The following is an 11,417-nucleotide window of genomic DNA, read 5'->3' on the forward strand; positions in this document are numbered from 1 at the left end:
GGGATCTTGTCGGCAGCTTGAGGAGCAGTAGTAATAGCATCAGTTGAGTGGCGTCGACTATCCTTGTAGATACTGATGGCCACGATGAGGAAGATCAAGAAGCAAATGGTGACAACGAGGACCACTGGGGCGTAAGGGACGGATAGGTCTGGTAGGGTTGGGGAGGGAGATGGAGAAGTGATCGGAGAAGTGATTCCTTCGAGTGGGTGAAAGGAGTGGACAGCAGTACTACCAGCTTCGGCTTCTTTGTGTTGGAGAAAGGAGGAGAAAAGAGCTCTAATAGACATGATGAAGAGTGATGGGCTAAGAAACTAGAAGAGTAGTACAAAGAGAGACGAGAGAGGAAAGAAGAGCGGCAGAGTGAGTGAGTGAGTGAGTGAGAGGAGTGGAGTAGTTTTACATTTGAAGAGAAGCTCATATTATATAGTGAGAGTGAAAGCCGACTCCTAGTCCTAGTAGGAAATAGTTTAATGAACGGATAAGAATTAGGTAATAACCAAATTCTAGTAGGAGTAGTGTGATAAACGAATGATTTCTGGACAGATGAGAATTGGATGGAAGCGGAATCTTACCTTTTTACGCATTTGATATCTTCAAACATTTTCCGGCCCTGAAACTAATCCATTATCTACTTACGCACACACACACGCGTAATTTTACCCACCTAAACATAGAAGCCCTCAATTTTTCTGTTACGCTATTAAAAGCGTTATCAATTCCATTCCGCTTCTCCTTCGAGCAAGAGCCGCCGCCGTAGTCCGCTTCCTTCGACTTCCTACTTCCAAGATGGTAAAGTTCTTGAAGGCGGTCATTGTGCGGGTGTTCGAGTAGGGTACGGCCACTGCCTGGAAGCCGGCGTGGCGAAGTATCCGAGAAAAGTGATCCGAAAGGACACGGCGAAGAAATTCCGCGTGAAGGCCTTCTTCAAGCTCGTCAACTTCACCCACCTCATGCCCACTCGCTACGCCGTGGACGTCGACACCGTCGACGCTCTTCAGTCGCGTGACATAAAGGTCGCCGCTTGCTTGCAAGGAGACCAATGCCAGGTTCGAGGAGCGGTTCAAGACTGGAAAGAACCGGTGGTTCTTCACCAAGCTGCAGTTCTGATCGCCACAAATTGGTAATCTTTCCTTAGGATTTTCGTTCTCCGTCGTCTCTATGGATCTAAACTCTGCTATCTTATGGAGGGAGCTATTTGACCTTTTTTTTAAGGACTTTTAATGCGACCTGATCACTATTAGGATCCGTGGATCCGAAGGTCTTTGATGTCTAAGATTCTCTTTTCGCGCCAATTGATTCTTGGATCAAGTAATAGAGTTTGATCTCTTAACTCCTCCAATTTTTTGGATTAACATACACTTAATTTGAGTTACCTTTTCCGTTGCTCTGTACTGGTGCTACACACTTTGTGCATATCTGATGCATTCTCTCGTCGGTACTGTGTCTAGCACTCTGTATATTTTTTTTTTCTCAATACTGTAAAGAGTTTGAGCTGGAGAAACATTGTTGAGAATTGTAGTATTACTTTAAACTGATCACATTCCAGGATATGGTCTCATTTCCTTCAGTACCATAGTGAGACCAAGAACCTACAAACATATATTTTATTGATGGTAATCATATTTTATTGTAATTCACTTACCTTTTTATAGTTTTATTTGTTTCATTTTATCTTTTATGGTTATATCCAATATAAAACTGCTACTTTTCTATTGTATTTGACCCTACCATAATTAGAATTTGAAGATAATTATTAGAGACAAAATAATATTAATTTGATTTCAAAGAACAAAGATACGCTAGAAACATATATCTATTTAAACCCAATCGATATTTTTTTAGATTGGTTGGAATACTGATTTAAATTTTTATAACTTTAATTAAAATATGGATTTTTAAATTCGATATGTAATTTGGTTAAATATATTGAAAAAGATTAACGGTTGTATTTTATCCTAATCTATAAGAGATTAATTCGCGCATTCGCTAAATATTCCTTTGTTATCGAGAAATTACGAACTAGATGGATTAGCTTCGTAGGGTTCAAATCTACATTTTGGTATTCACCCCCTTGTCAGATTGACATTCTGTCCATGGTGGCGGTGGCTAGGGTTTGAGAGGGCTTGGGAGAATTCAAACTAGAGAGCAAGAGAGCATTATCTAAAAGAGGCTCCATGATGTTATCCGACTTGACTCGGATCACATTAACTTGACTCACTAATAAATGACTCAACCAATTTCCAAAGTTGAATTAAACAGCTAAGTTGAAATAGAAATTGTCTAGACTAGATATTTAACTTGACCCCAACCGAGTCTAATGGCTCATAATGTGGTCCTATCCGGTTCATTAATATAAAAAAAAACCCATAAGCGGTAAAGTAAATTTAGGTCTAATTATAGGAGGTAAAATATAAGTTCTGTTTATTATTTTAATTGGGATGTCTTAGTGAAATTGATGTTACATTTTTGGACTACATTGATCTGAGTTGCACTCTTTAGTTTCCTTGCTGGTACTTTTCTTGACATAGTGTCATGGATCGCATCTATTTAAGGGATCATGCATGGATCCAACATTTTTGGCTTAATTGCAAAGACTACGGGTTCTCTTTTGCTCGTATACTTGTCTAAATTCATATATTTATACGTGTATTTATATTAGATCATCAGTATAAAACCCCCACAAATCGAGACCCTATTATATAATACTATAATATAATTCATCCTTTCTTTATCTTAATTCGAGAGATGTCAAACAGAGATGTAGATGTTACCTCCTCTCGGTGGTGCACGTATGCATTAAAATCATAATCATTATGGAATACCATTATACATGAACATGCAAATCGAGATACACAATTATCATAGCAAATATAGTCATATGTTCTTCACCAAGGACTTAAGGTCAGGCTGACGAAGATTGGCATAATTCTTCTATCAGCTTTGGGTTGTCCAAAGGTGCTCCTAGGTCTGTCGAACTTATGTGTGGATGAATCAACTAAGACTACATTCATTCTTTACCACCTGCCTCTTTAAGCGAAATTCTCTTAAAATATTTACCAATCAACTGTCTCACCACACCAAATACCCATAAATCAAACCTCTCTCTTATAATTTAATCCACCTGACAAACTTGTCTAAATAAGACTAAGTATTGTTCAACAGTCCCTAGGCTTTGGGCAAATAAGGATGAAAGCGTAGGGTGGGGATACTCCCATTAATTTCATTGATGTTTTAGACTCTGCAAGTAGATACTATCCGATCATTAGTGCTAACTCATAGAATACATTTATCCATCTTCAACAATAAAGGATATTAAATCCATATAATTGTACTAACATCAACATCCGAAATATTATCCACCACATCCAACATGATAGTCAAGATAGACTAAGATGGTTAGAGATAAATACTGACAAGTAATTTGTCTCCTCCAACAAGACGAAAGTCTAGAGGCATAAAAAACTAAGGACGTTAGGTGTAAAGTTCATCACCCTGGCATATTAAATTCATAATTGTAATATTTGTTATGCCCAAATTATTAAATATTAATATTTTATTTTAATTAATTAATATATTTTAGTTATATGTAGATAATTGATCAATTAAATTTTATTTAATCACTAAAAATAATTAAATTTGGGCTAAAACTAAAATTAGGCTTAACTACTATTAATCAACTGAATCTACTTCTCATCTTTCAAGTCATGCTTAACTCAAACCATGATCCACTAAATTAGAATTAAAAAAAATTTGCAACAAAGTTTTCTTTTTCTATAAATCTCTTAAACCCATTTTCCAATTAGGTTAAAATTATTTTTAAGATTTTCAAACACTTCAAGTTTTCAAATAAGTCCTCGTGGGGTCAATACCTTGTTTGCCGATCTACTCCATGGATTCGGGCACTTGCGAGTGTTACTTAATTTGTCACAACAGCGCACTTCCTATGTGGATTTGCCTCGTAAGGTGGTTGGAGTGTTGTGGGCAACCTGCAACTAGTCTTGTAAGTCGCCAACCAACTCTAGTAGTGTTGGTAGGTACTTTGCTCATGATTAAAGAGGTTATGGGTTCAACTTCAACCCCAAACAATACTGTAGAGAAATTGTTTGGTGGATGATGGTTTAGTGGCTTAGCTCAATTCAGTTGATGACTCGACAATGCGATTAGCTTGGAGAAACAGCTTGGCAACGCAATGACTTAGAATAGGACTCAGTAACGTTTGGTTCGAAGCATTTGTTCAACAACGCATATGGTTTAAAGCTTAAACTAGGTAGCTAAAAGCTCGGTGGGATTTAAGTGCCTGTATATCTGGCCTTTTGTTTAACCCAAATCTAACCTTCAGACTTATAAATAATAAAAAAATCAACTAGTCTCGTAAGTCAGTAATGTACCCTTTTTTTTTAATCCAATTTATTAATGCCCAAACCTTTATTGCTTCGTGACGTGATATATAACATCGGAAGTGGAGCACTTTTAAGTACTTTTTCCATATTTATTTTGTTAGCAGTTGCTTACGTTGCATTTCTCATTAAGCATAAGCATATTAACTTCATTATAGAAGAACTATCTATAAGTCATCCATAATTGTCATCCGTACTATAGAAGAGAGAGAGAGAGAGAGAGAGAGAGAGAGAGAGAGAGTGGCACTTTCCAACTTTTATATATTGAATGGCATCATTAATTACAGTAATTACCTATATTTTTATCAAACACTTTAAAATTTATTAAGCACTTTCAGTTTTTCATCAACACTAATAAATAACTATTACTCACAAGAAGTGAATTCACTAATTTGGTATAATGCCTTATCCACACAGAATGACAATTTTGGAATGTCAAAATTATATATCATAAGAAGATCTAATATGACGGTTGACTGCAGTATTCATCTTGCAGTGCCTTACACCAATAGAGTGTGAAGCTCTTCATATTTAATGTTTAACAACAATCTTCTCTAAAGACAAGTGTTATGCGTAGATAAACATTAACATTAATTGTAAAAGATTACGGGTTCTCTTTTGCATGTGTACTTGCCTAAAATCGTCTATTAATATGTGTATATATATCATAATAAAACCCACAGTTGCAAGCCAATCCACTTTTTTAATAGAATAATGTTAGCCCAAGTACCCAACCCAACCCCAACTAACTTGATACAATTTCACCTACCACAGTCCTAGTCACACCAAGAGTAACTTGTAGTGAGAAGTAGCGAGAGAGACGGTAGTTGTATACAGTTCTAGCTAGATTTAATAAATAATATAGATGAAATTAAATATTATCGAATGCAATATTTATTGGGTAAATTTTAAATTTTTAAAAAACTTTAAAAAAATAGAGCCGGGCTCTATACTTTTGGTGGGGCTCCAAATTTAGAGCCCCACTATTGCTAGCTCCAAATTTAAGATTAGTAATAAAGCTTGGAAAGAGCATCGGACTCCAAATTCTAAATTTATAGTCTAGTTAGAGTTGCCCTAACAAGCCGGCAATGAAAATAAAAGGTAAATAAACTAAAAACAAAGAGAGCTTAAGAAGGAAATCAATAAGAAAACCACCAAAATCTCATTCTTAGTCAATTTTTCTATGGCCAAAATAAATGAGACAAGAAGACGAGAGGAGAGAATTAGAGACAATTGCTTACTTTGGGTGCTAAGGTTTCAAAGTAACACATCATTAGGATGAATTTCGATATCACACCAAAATCAAATCCTTCGATGGAGTTTAAAATCAATGTAAGATCTCCTCTTAACAAGCAACTACTGCAGTAAAGCTGTGAACTCAGTTAATTATCAACAAATGTGAGAAAAAAAAAAGTGTTTACACTAATTCTATTGTATGTATAAGGATTTAACTGACCTTTATTGCCTTGTCATATCTAGCATTGGAAGCGGAGCACTTTTATGCACTTTTCCAAATTAATTTTGCTACTGGTTGCTTTATTGCTTATATTGCATTTCTCAATTAGCATAAGCATATTAACTTTTTTATATAACAAACATCAACAAGTCATTGTCATTGGTATTACAGAACTAATGTTAGAGAGAGAGAGAGTGTGTGTGTGTGTGTGTCACTTTGTAACTTTTTTTATATTGAATGGCATCATTAATTACGGTAATTACCTATTTATCAAACACTTTCAATTTTTCATCAACACTAATAAATAATTATTAGTTACAAGAAGTGAATTCACTAATTTGGTGTAAGACCTTATGCACACAGAATGACAATTATAAAATGTCAAAATTCTATATCACAAGAAGATCTAATCTGATAGTTGATCGCGGTAAAGATTTGGTGCTGTAGGGCCCCCACCTCATTTGGTCTGCATTCATCTTGCAGTGTGCCCTAGACCAATAGAGAGTGGAACTCTTCCTATTTAATCTTAAACAGTAATCTTTTCGATAAGAGTGTTATACGTAGATGAACATAAAAGAGATCATGAAAACAAAACAAGAAGACACCAAGCTTGGAGATAAAATTGAAGAATCATATATTAAATAACATTGTGTACAATAACTAGACAACAATTTTTTTCTCACTTATCAAAGTTAAGTAGAGAAATCTATATATATGTATCCTCCAAGCATTTCATGCATGCTTAAAACCTGGATTATTCGGTCAAGCGCTTCAAGAAATAATCTCATACATTTATGGAGATCACCACAGAAATATCGGTCACGCTAATGGAAACCTCTAACTTAGTCTCCTCCTCGAGCACTGGGCCCCGGCAGATCGGACAGACCCTGGACGGCGCTGTGAGCCACCGATCAATGCAACCTTTATGGAAAGTATGATAACATCTTGGCAAGACTCTAACCTCCTCTCCTGCCACCAGATCATCTAAACAAATCACACAGCTCTCGTCATCGCCGTCGTCTGTAGAGTAGACGATCACTGGGATCTTGTCGGCAGCTTGAGGAGTGGTAGTAGTAGCATCAGTCGAGTGGCGTCGACTATTTTTATAGATACTCATGACCGCAATGAGGAAGATCAAGAAGGCAGCAACCACTATTGGGGCGTAAGGGATGGCTTGGTCTAGTAGGGTTGGGGAGGGAGATGGAGAAGTGATCGGAGAAGTGATTTCTTCGAGTGAGTGAAAAGAGTGGGCAGCAGTACTACTAGCTTCGGCTTCTTTATGTTGGACGAAGGAGGAGAAAATAGCTCTAACAAACATAATGAAGATTGATGGGGTAAGAAACTAGAAGAGTAGCACAAAGAACGATGAGAGAGAAAGGAAGAGCAACTGAGTGTGTGAGAGGAGTGGAGTACTTTTGCAATTGAAGAGGAGCTCATATTATATAGTGAGAGTGAAAGCCGACTCCTAGTAGGAAATAGTTTATAGTTTAATGAATGGATAAGAATTAGTTAAAACCGAATTCTAGTAGGATTAGTCTAATAAACGAATGATTTTGGACAAATGAGAATTGGATTCAGACTTTTTAAGCATTTGATATCTTTAAACATTTCCGACCCTGAAACTAATCCGTTTATCTACTTACACACACGTAATTTTACCCACCTAAACATAGAAACCCTAGTTTTTTTCTCTCACGCTATTAAAATTGTTATCAATTCCATTCCGCTTCTCCTTGGAGCAAGAGCCGCCGGTGTAGTCCGCTTCCTCCGTCTTCCTACTTCCAAGATGGTAAAGTTCTTGAAGAGAGGTAAGGCTGTCATCATCCTCCAGGGTCGGTTTGCCGGCAGGAAGGCGGTCATTGTGCGGGTGTTCGAGTAGGGCACCCGCGACCGGCCGTACGGCCACTGCCTGGTCGCCGGCGTGGCGAAGTATCCGAAAAAAGTAATCCGAAAGGACTCGGCGCGTGAAGGCCTTCTTCAAGCTCGTCAACTTCACCCAACTTATGCCCACTTGCTACGCTGTGGACGTCGTCATCGTCGACGCTCTTCAGTCGCGTGACATAAAGCTCGCCGCTTGCTTGCAAGGAGACCAGGCCAGGTTCGAGGAGCGGTTCAAGACCGGTAAGAACTGGTGGTTCTTCACCAAGCTGCGGTTCTGATCGCCACAAATTGGTAATCTTTTCTTAGGATTTTCATTCTCCCTCGTCCCTATGGATCTAAGCTCTATTTGGTGCTATCTTATGGATCTATTTGACCTTTTTTTTTTAAGGATTTTAATGCGATCTGATCACTATTGAGATCCATGGATCCGAATGTCTTTGATGTCTAAGATTCTTTTTTCGCGCCAATTGTTTCTTGGATCAAGTAATAGAGTTTGATCTCTTAACTCCAACAATTTTTTGGATTAACATACACTTAATTTGAGTTACCTTTCAGTTGCTCTGTACTGGTGTTACACACTTTGTGCATATCTGATGCATTCTTTCGTCGGTACTATGTCTAGAACTCAAGCCTGGAGTTGCATTGTAAAGCTAGGGTATAATGGAATCCCTCTCTATACTATTTGATTATTGAAGAATTGATCATCGAAGTCTGTATTTTTTTTTTAATCTAAAATTCAATCGATATTTAGATTTGTTACAAAGCTTATTCAATTATTTACATTTTTGTTTATAATGATGTTTATAATGACTATCTTCAAATTTGATCCATAAGAAAAAAATTAATCGGTTGTATTTTAGCCTAAGACATAGTTGTGGTGTCTTGATGAAATTGATGTTACATTGTTGGGCATCATTGATTGACCTGAGTTGCTCTCTTCAGTTTGCTGGCAATTTTCTGGACATAATGTCATGGATCCCATCTATTTTATGGGATTATGCATGGATCCATTAAATCTTTTAGTCACTGCTTACTTTGAATGGATCTATTTTTGTTGACAAGTGGTGTAAGTTTCCTTCTTTCTGATGTTATTGAACAAAGGTTTCCTGATGTGTTGTTTAATACTTTTATCTTTTTATTTAACGTAAGCGAAGATTGATATCTTTCACAGGGACAATCTAATTTTTCCATGGGTGCCCCCACATGATTACTCGTTTATTTCATATTTTGACATCATAATTAATTATATATTTACTTCTAATGAGATTCAGTACTGTATGGTTACCATCTATTTAAGGACAGTTTATTTGGAAAGTATGGAGTCATTTTGCAACAACACCCTCTTACCCTAATTTTATATGCATCCCTCGTTCTTAGTGTGAAAGATTTAAGTCCGATTCTGATGGGATATGGGCCAAAAATATTTATTCAATGCGAATTGTTTTGCAAAACGTTTAGATGCAGATATGGATCGGATAGAATGTTTTAAATATGGATACCGAAAATGGATATTTATATATTCACATATTTTTAATAAATCTTATCGTATCTATTCGAGTAACTCAACCTGTTAACCTATTCGGAGATGGCGAGGTGGAGCGTCGGAAGGGTGAGAGTAGAGCGTGTAGATCTTGCCGGTGTCCATAGTTACTTCGTTCACTATAAAAGGCTTTCTGCTTTGCTTCCATGACGTAGTCGTCGAGCTTGTAGACGAAGCATAACAATAAATCAAGAACGTCCAAAAGTGTGAACATGTGAACACTTACTACCTAGAGTGAAAACGGGTCAGATTAACTTCGACTTGCTATTCGATCTGACTCAGATCTAATTTGGATAAAAAGTTTCTATTCGACTCAGATTCGGATACAATAGCATTTTTGAAATTACCCTAATATGGATTCAATACGGGTAAAAAACTCGGATTCGTACAAGTCAAATAATTTTTCGGGTATTGATGCTAGATATCTGTTTATCTGCATATTCTTTTGAATGATTTACAGTTTTTAGTTTACTTATTTAATAATGAATATTGATATTGTTATTAATAATTTATTTTATATTTTTCTGTAGATATTAATTTTACTAAATTTATATTTATTTAACATGCAAAAGAATTTTAAATTCTTAATGTTTTGTGTTAATTGTCTCCAAATGAAAGGTTATAATTCGTCTAAAATTTGATTCACATCCGTTTAGATCCAATCTTTTATCTGAAAATTATCGGATCCGTATCAAAAAATTATCTGTATTCATTTAATTATGATATGATTCTAAATTTTAATATCTATTTCGAACCTAAAATATAAATTCAAAATATGAGTTAAAACTATTCAATCCTCATCCAATCTGTTTTCACTCTTATTACCACCTAGTTCACCGGCCCGCCCACCGTTGACAAGCATATAAGGTATAGGTACGTGAAAATGTTAGTCTTGCAAGTGCTCGAGACTCATGCACTTCACGTGCTGGGCAATAAAAATGGCTATCGATATAGTGCTATGTGGAGAAAAGGAAAGTTTGTTTCTTATTCCTACTGGCAGAGAAGATGTTTAGGCCAAGAGAGCAGCTTCATCCAAGGCTGCAGAACCTGGGGAGAAGGCTGATCAGGCTAGGGGCAAGCCGAGCCCGGTAGATGTTCATGGCATGAAAACATGGGATTCGGCTGTTCTGGCGAGAGACTATGCATTAAGGATCCCAAAGTAGCTTTTGAACAAATTAAAGGAACAAACCGAAGACTGCGTTATTGTCCAGCCAGAAATCTTAGCTAAGTGCCGAGCCAAATGGAGTCTAACTTTGTTTGGAAGATTTCTGGGCTTCCCCATTTCTCCTCCTAGACTAAAAACCACATTGGCCAAATTCTAACGAACCCCCGGTATGGGCACGTGCACGCCCACGCGCTCACACGGCACGTGCGGTGCACGCGACAGGTCCGGCGGGGCCCGTCACGTATAAATACACTCCTGTGCCTATGACATCATTAAATAAAATTTGCTAACATATTTATGCTCACATAATCCATCACCAAATAAATCATACTATTAACCAAATAAATCTGTTAATATATAAATATCTAAGTCCACAATAATATAAACTAGATTACTATATAATCTGGCAAGACCCACCCAGGCTACGACAAACTATCAAGATACAACTAAAATAACTGATACATGAGTATACTATAATCTGACGTGTATTATACAAATTATCATCTGATACAATAAAGTACAAATATAATAAACAACGATACAACTCAATTTCTATACAAAATATTATCTATACCATCTCGCACCTATAGCTCTCCTCATCATTCTAAAATATCTTCTCAGGATATCTTAAGTCGCTATCACGTATCACATATCTGAGAGGGTTAGAAAAAAAAATAAAGAGAGTCATAGGCAAAATGCTTGGTAAATAGATTTTACCTCGAATTAGTGATGTCAAATAGAGAGTAAATTATATACTAGATAATATGAATCACATAGGAGCATCATATCATGAATGAATATATGATTGAATCATAAATAATATATAAATGAAATACAGATATCATGTCATAACTGATCAGAGTATATAATTCTCAATAATGTATAAATGTTCTCCATGTCATACCATCATCATCTTTCTCTCAAATATGATACATATGATGCATGCCAACCATGACTATGCTATGATATCAAATGCAA

The 11,417-nt window shown here is 36.4% G+C and overlaps 1 pseudogene; it reads left to right on the plus strand.

Moving 5' to 3' along the window:
- The first annotated feature begins 7,554 nt into the window (after positions 1-7,554).
- On the plus strand, positions 7,555-8,438 carry LOC140782373 (large ribosomal subunit protein eL27x-like; annotated as a pseudogene).
- Positions 8,439-11,417: the final 2,979 nt, after the last annotated feature.

The sequence above is a fragment of the Typha latifolia genome, chromosome 2 (assembly GCF_019914945.1).
Source record: "Typha latifolia isolate L0001 chromosome 2, TyphaL0001v2, whole genome shotgun sequence".
In the NCBI taxonomy this organism is placed as follows: domain Eukaryota; kingdom Viridiplantae; phylum Streptophyta; class Magnoliopsida; order Poales; family Typhaceae; genus Typha; species Typha latifolia.